Source organism: Sciurus vulgaris (genome assembly GCF_902686455.1).
Source record: "Sciurus vulgaris genome assembly, chromosome: 18".
Lineage (NCBI taxonomy): Eukaryota > Metazoa > Chordata > Mammalia > Rodentia > Sciuridae > Sciurus > Sciurus vulgaris.
In genome coordinates, this window is record NC_136479.1 from 27,063,423 (window position 1) to 27,076,646 (window position 13,224).

The window sequence follows — 13,224 nt, forward strand, 5'->3', positions numbered from 1 at the left end:
CAGGCAAGTGGAGATGATGCTAAGGAGCTGGAAAGGTCCAACCTGGAATGAGCTTAAGGTTGGGTGGATGTGTGAGAAAAGGGATGGTGGTTGGGCGAGTGGAGCAACTGAAGAGGTAAAAGCTCCATGAAGGGAGAAGTCATTACAGTCGCTGTGCTAAGCAAGTCTGATGCTGATCAACTGCATGGAGGTCACATGGTACAGGTTGACGCCACAGGGCCCCTCTGCACTGCCCTATTTTCAGAAACCAGCTATCTGTTCTATGTTTCCGAGGCCACTACCACTTCTCACCAGATGCTGCAAATTTTGGGATTCCCATGATTCTACTGTATAATTCTCCATAACACCTCACTGAGGTTAGGAGAGCATAAATCCTATAATGACTGTTTTGTCATGTCAAGAAGGACACGAATTGGGACCAGCTAAAGGAAGAGGTGTGGAGGGAGGCCACAGGCCCCCTCTGTACTGCCCTGTTTTCAGCCATCATCTTCGAATAGGGGGGCACTAGTGGAATGGAGCAGTTGAATCAAATTATCAGCCAGAGGTAAAACAAAGCTAAGAGAGGTGGAACAGAGCCAGAGATGAGATGCGATATGCGGTTAGAGAGGCAAGTGGAGAGAAGGTGAAGGTGCTGCAAAGGACCAGCATGGAATGAGCTTAAGGTTGGGTGGAAGGCTTAGAAGAGGGATGGTGGTTGGGTGAGTGGAGCAACTGAAGAGGTAAAAGCTTCATGAAGGCAGAAGTCATTAAGGAGCAGTCATTAATACGGGCACTGTGCAACGCAATTCTGATGCTGATCAACTGCATGGAGGCCACAGGCTACAGGTTGAGGCCCCCTCTGCACTGCCCTATTTTCAGACGTCAGCTGTAAGCTCTGGGTTTCCCAGGGCACTCCCCCTTCTCACCAGTGGCTTCAAATTTGGTGATTCCCATTATCCTGTTGTATAATTATCTGTAACTTCTCACTGAGGTTAGGAGAGCATAATTCCTATAATGAAAGTTTTTTCATGTCTAAAAGGATACAAATTCGGCCTAAAACAGGAGGAACATGGTTGAACATCTAGGAGTGTCCCAGTGAACACTGTCACGTCCTCAGGATGCAACGTCTTCAGAGGACATGGATGTACAGGACCAACCAGGGAAGCTCACCTTGGTGTCAGCCTCCTGAGTTTTGCTGGAATTTCACTTAGCATTTGGAAGGAGTGGGAGGAGTAGAGCAACACAGCTGGCTTGCGTGCTGCCCTCTGGGTCCTTACCACAGAGTGCAGGAGACAGGTGTATGTCCAGGGAAGGAGAAAAAAAAAAGGGGTGTAGACAGGGTTGATACATAATGACATCGACAACACAGTGTGGGGGTGGCACCAGGCTGCATCAGGTCTCCAGACTGGTTCTGTTTTCCTGATCACTGTGCGGGAGGTGCCTTTCAGAAGTCCCTGATCAGCAAATCCCTCTTGAGGAAGGGCCTGTCCTGGAAAATGCTTGGCAGGAAGGCATCAGTCTCTGATTGCTGGGCACATGGGAGATGTGTTTTTCTGGGCCTACAAAGTCAGCCTTCCTATCCCACTGCAAGACTTATTTCCTGGCCACACCAGAAGTCCAGAAGTCCACATGCAGAGCTCATTGGAAATCCGCGATCCAGGGCCCACAGCAGGCCCCAGTGCTTGGACACTATTTCCCAAGAGTCTGTGTGCCCCCGTTAGGCACATGTCTGCCTCGTCTGACACAGAGGAGACATGCTGGGAGCATTGGCTGCACACAGCCCTCCCACCCTCCAGAGCAGTTTCTCCTTAGTTCAAGGGAGTCTTTAAGGGAATGCCAGAATGCATTTCTTTCACCTGGCCTTTTCTTGGATTGTCTCTTGATTCAGTGATGGTTACAAAAATCTATACATGTGGTAAATGGTAGAGACCTGTAGACTCCTGGCACAGAGGACATTTCCCTAATGTAAATACTATCCTAGAGTCTTGTGTTGCATCTGCACAGGTGGATATTGGATGGGTGGTACATTGAACTTGTGTGTGCCATCTTTACAAGTTTCTTTGAATCTGTATTTGGAAATAAAAAGCAAAAAATTCCTACCAAGCACTCACTTTGACTGAATATTCCACAGCCTGGAGAGCATTGTATAATTTCAATTTCATAAAACTTTGGGAAAGACTGGACTAATCTATAGCAGAAGGTTGGATTGCTAGAGGTCGGGGCAAGATTTGTCCTTTCGGGAAAAGTCTCAGCAATATCTCTGTCATTATTTTTTGATAATTAACTCCCATTGCACACAATGGTCCATTAAATTTACCCCAAATTATCAAAATATTAACATAAGTTGAATGCAGCAATTATAAATATTAAAGGTGACAAGTTGATTTTGAAAACAAGACAATACGATATTTCCTTGTTTGAACGTTTATACAGAGCTTGGCAGGTAGCAGAGGCAGGTAAACTCTCATTCATTCCCTCTTCTCTCTTTTTGTTCTACCACACTATTTTATTTTTTCAGCTTTGTAGTTCAGCTGCCATATGATTAGTTTAGGCAAATGATAAATGAGAGTAAAAGAATGTGAGTAATCATAGGAGAGATACTGAGGGTGTGGGATTAGCTGAGGTGACAGGTGTCCTTGGATGGCCTGCGGGACACTCTTGTGTCACTCCCATTGCATCTTTCTGATCTCTAAACATTTTTCATCATAAAGCTGCTTCCAGTTGTTTTCTTCCTTCCTCTTAAATGATCCCAGGCCCCCTTTCCTCCTTCCTGCTTCCCTCAGTAAAGGCCCGTCGGTTAAAGCCACAACTGTGTACGTAGCTGGGATCCTACTGGTCTTCTGATGCCCTGTAGCATGACTTTCTCCTCATATAAATTGTGGTCACCTAATTCTGTGCTGCTGTTTCCTTTATCCCATCTGATCCACTCTGTGTGAGTTATCATCACATCAAACCCTGATTCCTTTGCCCTCCTGCTGTTCTGCTGTAATCACTCTTAACACTTTGGATTCTCCCCCTTCTCCTTCCCTAAGCGAGCCAGCTGCTCCTCTGACCTGCAACTACAGCTTCACTGCTGTCACCCCTCAGCTCTGCTCAGCCTCCACATGCAGCTCTGCATGTTCTTTGGTTCCAGAAGCCTGGATGCTCCCACTCTGCCATATTCTTGTCCTGATTGCTCCTGACGTCCCCTCTTGAGAGTGACAGTCCTTCCGTCATCGCAATGCATTTCCTAAGTGACTCCCTTGATTTGTCCCTTCTCAGCTTTCCGTGGCCTCCAGCCCCTCTCACCTTCTCAGCTGGTCCACTCTCCTCATCCTGGGAGTCGTGTGGGCTTCCCCTTCTCAGTGACCTTCCCGTATCTTCAGCTGGATTCACTGCAGGCTTCTCTCTACCTCAGGGTGTATAAACAACCACAGCCTTCTGCTCCGGGATTTCCCACCTGACCTGTGTAGGCTGGCCACCTGACATTCTTGCCTGATCTGTGACTCATGGGTAGTTCACATACACCGGGTTTCCTTCCTGGGTTACTCTTTATTCATTCAGCTCTTCTCTCAGGTGCTCATATGTCCTCTTCTGCCCACCCTGTGTGGACCTAGAGCTCCGTCAGTACCTTGATTCCTACGTGTCTCACAAACAAGATCCGCTTCCAAGATGCTCTCATCAGACCATAATCCTCTTCAATTTCTAGCTATTTCAGTGTCTGCAGAGCCTGCCCTCCATGCTGCTCTTCAGTGATCACCTTCCTCCTGCTTCTGATGGCTGCCCATCTCCTGGAGCTTTGTCTTACAACATTATGTGTTGAAATAAAGTTATTACATGAGGTTTGAAATTTTATTTAGAAAAGCCATTTATTTACTTACTGTTGAAGTGTCAGGGATTGAACCAGGTCTGCATGCATGGTTGCAAGTCTTGTACTACTGAGCTATACCCCTAGTCTCCATAAAGAAGAACATTGAGCTCATAGTTCTGGAGGTCTGAGAGCATGGTGCTGGAATAATGGCAGGCCCCCCACTCCACAGATTCATCACACTGTGGTGCAGAGGAAGAAAGGGAGCAGGCCAAGTGTAAAAGGGCCCAAACACGTGGGGCAGACCTAGATAACAACCTGTTCTCATAATTCAGTGTGTGAGACCAGCACTAGGAACATGTCCCCATGATCTAATTACCTTCCATATAGTGCCACACTGGGAACCAAGACACCTCAGGGCTGCCACACTGGGAACCAAGCTTCCAGCACCTGAACACTTGGGAAGCACATATCCAGTCACAGTCAGCTGTCTTCACATGACTGCTCTGCTCCCTGTGACTTCTTGGCTTTGGTGGCTTTGCTATCTGCATTACCTAGTATCTGAAATCTTCTGTTATAGGTGAGTCTATTACTCACAGTGGGATGTGGGGTGAACATTGAATTTATGCTACCAAGGTGCCGCTGTGGACAGCCAGCCACACTGGCAATGTCACCAACTGCTGGGGGGTGGTAAACCGTTGAGCTACATATCAGCAAGTGCTCCAGGATGTAGATGAAGGCTAGAGATGGGATCCACAGCAAGACAACTGAAAAAAATCATGCTTCCCTAATGAATTCCAATAAAATTTCAGGACACTGAAACCACAGTAAGCTTCCCTGGTTGGTGAGGTTCTGATGCACATCAAAGTCCTGGAAAGATGAAGCATCCTGAGGACACAAATGCTTTCACTGGGACCCTCCCAGACCTCATGCCATTGGTCTCTTTTTGGGTTGGTCCCAATTTATGTCCTAACCTTTAAGACCATGTGAACAGGCAACTTCCAAGGAAACCCCACCCACAACTTTCCTTTCAGGTTCTTCACCCCTTGCTGAGTTTATTCTTCTCAACTTCCTCTGTCCTATGTAAGTGAAGATCTCTGGACCTCAAAGAGTTTCTCCCTGTGTGATCTATAGAACTAGGGATTGCTTAGGAAAAACAGAATGGGTGTCCATGGTGGCTTTGCTGGACATAAATTCAAGATTCCAATTGACTGTCCAGCTACAACAATTTTAAAAGGAGAGCAAAATTCCTGACAGAGGCCAACCCAGAGAGAGTCCACTCCCTGAACAAATAGGAATTGTCCTATCCACAGAGCATGAGGTCATGGGATTAGCAGTGTCCCTGAGCAGAAAGGACAGAGTATCTAAGGAGACAAGGCAACTAGATGTCACAGTGCAGAGAACTAGAGAGGAAAGTTTCAGAAAGGAAGTGGCACGGCAGCCCTCCCTGCCAGCATGGTCATAGGCTGACGTGACTCTGTGCTATTGACTTCCATCCAGAGAACATAGGCAGTGTGAGAGTCTAGAACAGGGGCCCAATAAAAGGCATTTCCTGGCTGTGATGAGTCAGGTGGTGTGACATATTCCCTGGAGGCCAGCAGAGAATCTCTTTGCATTGGGTTTCCACCATGCCCTGCCAGGCTCTGTGTCACACATGGGACTTCAGAGACTCTAGGTAGGTGATGGCGAAGCAACTAGATGTTACACCTCAGAGAAGGGAGGGCAGCCTCTCAATCAGAAAATAGCAGATGAGCGGGGGATCTACAGATGCCAAAATTTCACCAATATTCATAACCAGGCCCAGCCATGTGAACTCTTCCCTGATGGAGAAGGAAACTGTCAGAGTGGAACTGGGGACTCACAGGTGAACAGAGATTCAAAGGATTCAAACGGGGCTTGCACAGAGGCCTTTGGTCCTGTGGTCTAAGCCCTGAGTTTCCCTCCCAACCCATGGAAACCAGAGCAGTGCAAAGCCCCACCCTGGGCATCTCATTCTGCATGGGGCTGTGCCAAGTGTCTTGAAGGCGTTGGCTAATGAACAGTGCGACACAGCTGCGGAGTGTTTGCAAAGCGTATTCAGAATGACAAGGATCTGACTCTGATTTCTTGCCTAAAAGTTGGGCATCTGTCTAGTCAGATGAGGGAGAACAAGTGTCCAAGAATGCACAGTGTGAGCCACTTGACCTTGTTACCTGGCCAATTAAGCTGCCCTGGCTCAGAGTGGCACATCCTCCCTGGGGAGGAAAAGCTAAGAAAAGCACATACCCTTCCCCAGTACCAATATCGGCAGGGCAGAAAAGTCTTTGCTCTGCAGAGGGGACACAGAGGGGACACATCCCATCTTCGGCTTGCCTTAGAGGATCTCTGTCAAGAACTCCAAAAGTATGCTAGAATTCGTGGTTCCATTATGGGGCATGATGTTGTAATCAGGCCCTTTTGCCTGAGAGCTGGGTGATGGTAGCTAAGTCACTTCATGTCTCTGAGCTTCAGTTGCCCTGGCTGAAATATGGTGACAAAACAAAGAGTTTCTGTGCTTCTATTGACAGGTGGGTTCTTGGTGAGATGAAGGCCTCTGAAGCCAAAAAGTCCCATTTCTTCTCAGCGTCCACTGAGTGATATGAAGACTGGCAGCTCTTAATTGGATGGTAACGCCCTTCAGTGTTGCAGCAGATGCCACAGCTCACTGAGAATTTCTTTGTATTTTTTTCTCATGAATTTGAAGAATGAAACCCACAGATGAGTGAGTGCAAGGGCAGACTTTATTCAGGTGTGAACAGAAACAGAACTCTACAGGCAAGAAGAGACCTGGCAGGATAGCTGCCCGAGTGTGCTAGTCTATGGACCTAAATACCACTTGGGTCAACACCACTGGGCCAAATTTATGCAAATCAGGTTTCGAAAAGTACTAATGCTATTGGTTAAGCCTTGAGACTGAACTTCCATTCAGGTCTGCCCTACTTTTATTATCTCACTGCTGGCCTGCAATCCCAGCTTCCCAGGAGGTTGAAGTTAGCAGGTCCTGCATGCTCAGGTGTTCAGAGCTGCAGCACTGTGTGAGAGGGTACCTGTACTGGGCCAGGGCCAGGCTGCAGTGGGGTGACAGGATGGCATGTCTTGGCTTGCCTCAGTGTTGCCTCTCTATGCCTCAGGCTGTGCTGACATGGAAGGTCGTGGAGACCTGTGGTCTCTGTGGGTGCACAGTCTCTGGGACATCTGCCTGCACTTGGCTAGGGGCAGCACTAGGTGGTTGGCAATGTGGCTGGGGTCTGGTGCATTCAAGCCCACCCTGGACACTGCTCTTTTATTCTGGGACAAGTATGCTGTGGCACCTGCACCTCTGCTAGATCATGTGGCTTGAGTGACACAGGCAGAGCAGCAGGGAGTGGTAGACCTTGGTACAGAACAGCTGCTGTTGTTAAGATAATTAACAGGAGAGAACCCAGATCATAGCTAGGTTCTATTTTGAAGTATTTTCTTTCTGAGCCATGACCATGGCCAAGATGATGGGTTTGTAGGTGGCAGAGAGAAGTGGACAGCATCCTCCTCATTGGCACCCCTGGCTGCTAGGGCACAGCTTCACCATCAGGTCTGGGCTCTATGTAAGAAGTGAGTCTTGTGCAGAAATGATCTGGCAGGATAGAAGGACTTAGGTGGTGGCTGAGAGTGGGGTAAGAGGCTTCCCCTAATGACACAGGAAGATGAATGTGGACACACAGGGTTCTTGAGAGGAGACACTGTGAACTGATCCTAGAAAGGAAGGCTAAAGAAGGATCCTCCTGGGCAGTGAGCTTCTCAATGATCACTTCCTCTGTGGGGTGCTGAGGCTAGGATCAGTCCACTTCACATAGGAGAGAAACAGGCTGGGAGAAGTCACTTGGCCTGCCCAGGTGTCACAGCTGGGCACTGGTAGAGGCAGAAATTGAGTGCAGGGTTACCTAGCCTGATGCTGTACTGCAAGACACTGGATTGGATATGGGGGAGGGGCAGGATGTGGGGACCTCCAGTATGGCTGCTGTCCTCCAGGGCACTTCATTTGTCAGAGATTCAGGGACATAAGGCCATATGAGGGATAGAAGAATGACCCCGCCAGGTAATGAGGAGGATCAGCAGTGGGCTGGCCAGTGTGCTTTCAGCATTCCAAGGCAGGTGCCCAGCCTGGCATAAGTGTGCTGGGCTTTGGAGAGGAATGCCAGGCTTCTGTCTGAGACACTGGGGTGCCATGCCCTTTCACAAGGCTGGAATTTGGGCAGCAAAGCAGAGGAGGTTTGGGCTTTGACTGGCCTTGTCCCAAGCAGGCTGGTTAGCACCCTGGGGGTCCCCCAGCCCCTCCCAGCTGCCTAGGACCAAAGTACTACAGACATCTCGGATCCTGCTCCACATCAACTCACACCTGAGGCTCTGCTTCGAATCCTCTGGGGTCAGCCCCTCCTAATTTGTAATGCTCATAGCTTCAGGAGCGCTCCTCCCTGACATGTGGACACACAGCATCTTGCTAAGATGGGTAGGACATCCGGGGTGGGCTGGGACCTGCGTTTCTCACACTCCAAGGTAATGCTGAGTCTGTTGGTCTGGGGAACTAGCAACCACCCCCAGAGCCTCCATCCTTGGTCTATGTCCATCTGTCCTCCTAGGATGCCATCTGGTCATCTCTCATTCTCCAGGACCCCTCCGTGCCCTGCCAAACCCCTCTCCACAGCATGAGCCTAAACCCCTGGTTCAGCCAGGTGGACTTTTTGTAGCTGAGAAACATGCTTGTTTCTGCCACCCATGCCAGTGGGCCATGACTGATCACTGCAGAATTCTCTGCTCTCTGATTTTCACATGTGACGGCAATTCCTGTCCTTTGTTTTTGTTTCTTTTCTTTTCTTTCCTTTCCTTTCCTGTTGTTTTCTTTTGGGGATTGTACCCAGAGGTGCTCTACCACTGAGCTACATCCCCAGTATTTTTATTTTTAATTTTGAGACAGGGTCTGGTAAGTTGCCCAGCTTGTTTGAACTTCTGATCCTCCTTCCTCATCTTCCAACGTAGGTGGGATGACAGGAGTGTGCCACCACACCCAGCTTAGATTAGTCTTTACAATTATCTGTGCCTTTGGATGATAGTTTTCTGCAGACAGGAATTTCTTTTCCCTCTGCCAGTCCCATCTGTGACAGGGATCTGACACTTCTCTGGGCAGTTCTAGGACCCTCAGAAGGTGCAGTCTTCATCCCACCCACAGTTAGGCACTTCAAGGTAGAATCCAGGGTCACTAGATCACACTGGCTCCCCGTCTCAGGAGCAGCCCAGCTCTGTTCCATCAAGCTCCAGTCCTCCCCTGTGCCTGATTCCTCAGTAGGTCTCATGGATATAAAGTTTACTGGGGTACAGTTGAGACAGGGAGTCCTTCCTCATTAGTGTATCATCTGAGTCTGCAGGAGTGTGTCTGGCACAGTCATCAATGGTCACAGCCAGAGCAGCCCAGCCCCGGTTTGTTCAGTGGCTCTGCAGGCAGTTCCCCCTCTGGATGTCTCGCATAGTGACTTTCATCTCAGCTTCTTTGTATCTGCTAAGGGGAGGGTTGGCCTAACTCCCTAGGTCAGGAGCAGGGTGCTGTCCCCTGGTGGCAGACACCTTCCATGTCCCAGTCTTCCTGTTTGGTCACTCTGAGCACCATCCCATTCATCGGTCACAGTGAGACCCCTCCTGGATTTCCTGGCCACTCTTTCTCTCTCACTTGGGCTCCACATTGGCTGTGCCTGGTTTCCTCTGCTCTGTCCCTGCCTACTCTTGGGGAGTGTCAGTGTCATTGCAATTGTAATGGGTGACCATACAACTGGTCCGATAGTTCTGTGGGACAGGAGTGTCCCTGGGCTGAGGTTGAGCTGTGGGTGGGCTACATTCTTCCTGTAGCTTCTGCAGACAATTTCTCTCCTGCCTTCTTCAGCTTTTAGGGGACCCTGCATTCACTGTCTTTGGACCCTTCCTCTGTCCTCCAAGACATCTATCAGCTCAAGTCTTTCACTCTGACTTCTGGATAATGCAGAATAGTCTCCTCATCTCAACATCTGCAGTAGCTCATGCAGAATCTCTTTCCTACATGAGGTGCTATGTTCATAGGACCCTGGAAAATTTTGGACCTGTTTCAGTTGCCTACCTTCCTGAGGCTATCATGGCACTTTCCCAACACCCATTTTATTAGCCCAGCAGCCTTTACAGGGTCCCTGCTGAGTTATGGACAGGCTCAGTTCTGCTGACCATATCAGTTCTGATGACCCTAGAAGAAACAGAGACCTGAGGAGTTATTGTCCCAGGGGTGCACACTACCCAGAATCATAGGCTCAGTCACAGCCCTCAGACCATGTCATGTGACTGTTTTGAGTTCTCAGCCTCACACCAGATGTTGCTAGCTCACAACTGGCTTTGGGAAGGGGCTGGTCCCAGGAAGGAGTGGACAGTGTTTGCCTGTCCTGAGCTGGAGCTGGAGAAGGGTCTCAGCCAGATCTTGTTCCTCAGCCCTATTTTCCCAGATGGCATCCTGTCCTTCTTGAACAACAAGCTGGGAGACATACTGTGTGTGCTGGGCCTCGTGCTGTCTCACCTGTGCCCCCTTGACACCAGAGATTCACCCTCCCAGGGCACAGTGAGGCAGTAGAGGTTTGGCTGCTTAAATATGATGGATAATATCAACTCTCTTTATTTGGAAAAAACTTCTTCTTACTTACTAATGTAAGTTAAATAAAAATGCCATATGATTAAAGCAAAATTAAAAACAAAGAAAAAAATCTAAGATCTAAAAAATGACACTGTAAAGAATGAGGGCCTTTAAATTCCAAACATTATCATCTGTTTGAATTAGTTCCCTAGAGTCTCACTGCAAAAATATTAGGCAATCTGTGGCCTCATTTTTCACTCAAAGATGAGTTTTATAAAGTAATTAATTATAATAGTTCTCTCGCTCTCTGAGGGATAGAGAAATGGTGCAGATCTGTAAAAAATCCCACATAGCTTGTCCTGTGAGAGAAACAGGAACCAGTACCCCCACACTGCCTCCTGGAAAGCGGGACCCTCAACAAGAACATGTCCTAACACTGTCCATCCTAACACCATCTGAAGCACCTGGGCTTGAAACACCCACCGTGACGAGTGCTATGGATGCTGCATTAATAAAATACACACATAGACAAAAAATAAAGTGGTCTGCTTCAGATCAAGGTTCTAGAAAAGACATGAGATACTGAAGAAATTCTACTTCCACAGTTCTGCATGCCTGGAAAGGCATCTTCATTGACACATTCCCCTTCCTCTGGACATAAAGAAGCTGGAGTGGACGGGGTCCTGCAGTAGGTGCCCTGACACAATGACCCCACTCCCAAGGAGCACAGCTGTGGTGCAACATCCTCACTGTCTTCCTCCAGTGACCTATGGCCCTGTATCAGGCACAGCCACTGATACCAGAGCAACAAAGAGACCTGTGTCACAGAATCATGGAGGCTTCTGTTGACTGCAGCCATCTTCTGTGGCTGGAGATAAGCCCGAGCTCCTGAAGCTCAAAGGCAGAGGAGAAGAAGAAGATATCCCATCACCAGGCCCAACATAGTGAATGGCAACCCTCAGCACTCAAGGGCCTTCTCTGTCTAAACAAGGTAGCAATGAGAGTGAACTGTCCCCAGTTAAATCTCACACAACAGTGACAACTACAGGATTTCATCTGGGAGGTTCTCGAATCAAAAGAGACAGGCAGAGCGGCACAAGCCTGTAATCATGGTGACTTGGGAGCTGAGGCAGAAGAATTGCAGGTTCAAGACCATCCTCAGCATCTTAAGAGAGACCTATCTCAAAATAAAAATAAAAGGATCGGACACATGACTCAGTGGTAGAGCAACCCTGGGTTCAATCCTGAGAGCCTCATGCACAGGCACACACAGAAGTACTCCAAATAATAAATAAGAAATGACTACAATATCAAGAGTGTTCCCAACAAACACTTGCTCATATATACTTATAACCAGTAAAAGAGCATCAGTCTTTTTTTTTTTGCAGAGTATACAAAGAATTTATATAACTCAACATCGACAAAAAATAAATGATCCAATTATAACATAGGCAACGGACTTCAGACATTTCTTCAAAGAAGATATGCAAATGACCAAGGAGAACACAAGATGTTCAACATTATTAATTTTTAGGGACAAACAAGCAAATTAAAACAATATGTTACAGTGCACAGTGACACACACCTGTAATTCCAGCGACTCAGGAGGCTGAGGCAGGAGGATCACAAGTTTGAAGACAGCCTCAGCAAGCTAAGAAGACCTTGTCTCAAAATTAAAAAGGTCTGGGAGTGTAGCTCAGCAGTACAAGACCATACCCCCTGTCCTTCTTCACACACACAAAAAAAAAAAAAAAAAAAAAAACCAGAAACTCAAATAACCTGTTCTTTTCTGCCAGGGATGTAGAGAAATTAGAATCCAAGAGCATCAGTCTGTTGAATACAGCTGACAGATTTATATTTGTTCCAAATGCTTTCTCTACAAATTGTTGATACTTCATTTATAGAGGAATATCAATGAAAAGCTAATTACATTGTCTTTATGCTCAAATAATGAATTAATTATTGAGACGTGACTAATGAAACACATGGGCAATGGAAGTTGTAATGGTCCAAGAATAAGATTTACCAATGTGTTAATTATTTAAAAAGTAGGCCTCAGATTAAAATTTGTGGAAAAAATACTCACTGATTCAGTGCAGGTAATGTGAGTCAAAGTTAAACAGTGCAAGTCGGCAAAGTAGGTAAAAACCCAATTTGAGGACTGAGGGGTAGCTCAGTGGTAGAACAACTGCCTAGCATGAAAAATGCCCTGGGTTCCATCTAAAGTACTGTACAAAAATGGTGATGATAATGATAAGAATAAATTAAATGATAGAACTTCCTCCCTCCCCTGAACCCCTAGTCCTCAGTTACCTTTGCTAGCAGTAAACCATTTGCTGGGTCTCCTTCCAGGGAGAGTCTGTACACAAAGAATACATATTATATTCTGGGTGAAGAACAGCAAATGACATACAATGTCTGTACCTTAGATCACAGGAACCATCCTTTACTGTTCACAACTTATTTTCTCTCTCTTTTTCCCCTACCACTGGGCAACCTGCTTCATGGCCAGCAACCTAAGGGCAGAAGTCTCCATGGATTCTGGGCCAGTTTTCTCTGTCATGGGCACTATCAGAGACCCAGGGGGATGAGCCTGCCACCAATCCATATCCATGATATGGATCCATATCATGTAAAGGTGCACAGTAGGCCATGACATGGATGAGGTGCAGTTCACCTAATGAGTGACCTTTAGACACACAGTTTTCTAGTGCTTTATTTTTAGGAACAAAACAATGATGAAGACCTCTACAACTGCTCCTCTGCACAAGGTAAATATACAGGGGGAAAAAAAGGTACATGCAGTCCCAAGGGTTCAATTAATTTA

At 47.3% G+C, this 13,224-nt stretch overlaps 1 pseudogene across 1 annotated transcript in view; it reads right to left on the bottom strand.

The window, feature by feature from the left end:
* Window positions 1-13,224, bottom strand: part of LOC306649989 (guanine nucleotide-binding protein subunit alpha-12-like) — a 350,618-nt pseudogene that overhangs the window by 57,126 nt on the left and 280,268 nt on the right. The gene's annotated exons all lie outside the window — the stretch shown is intronic.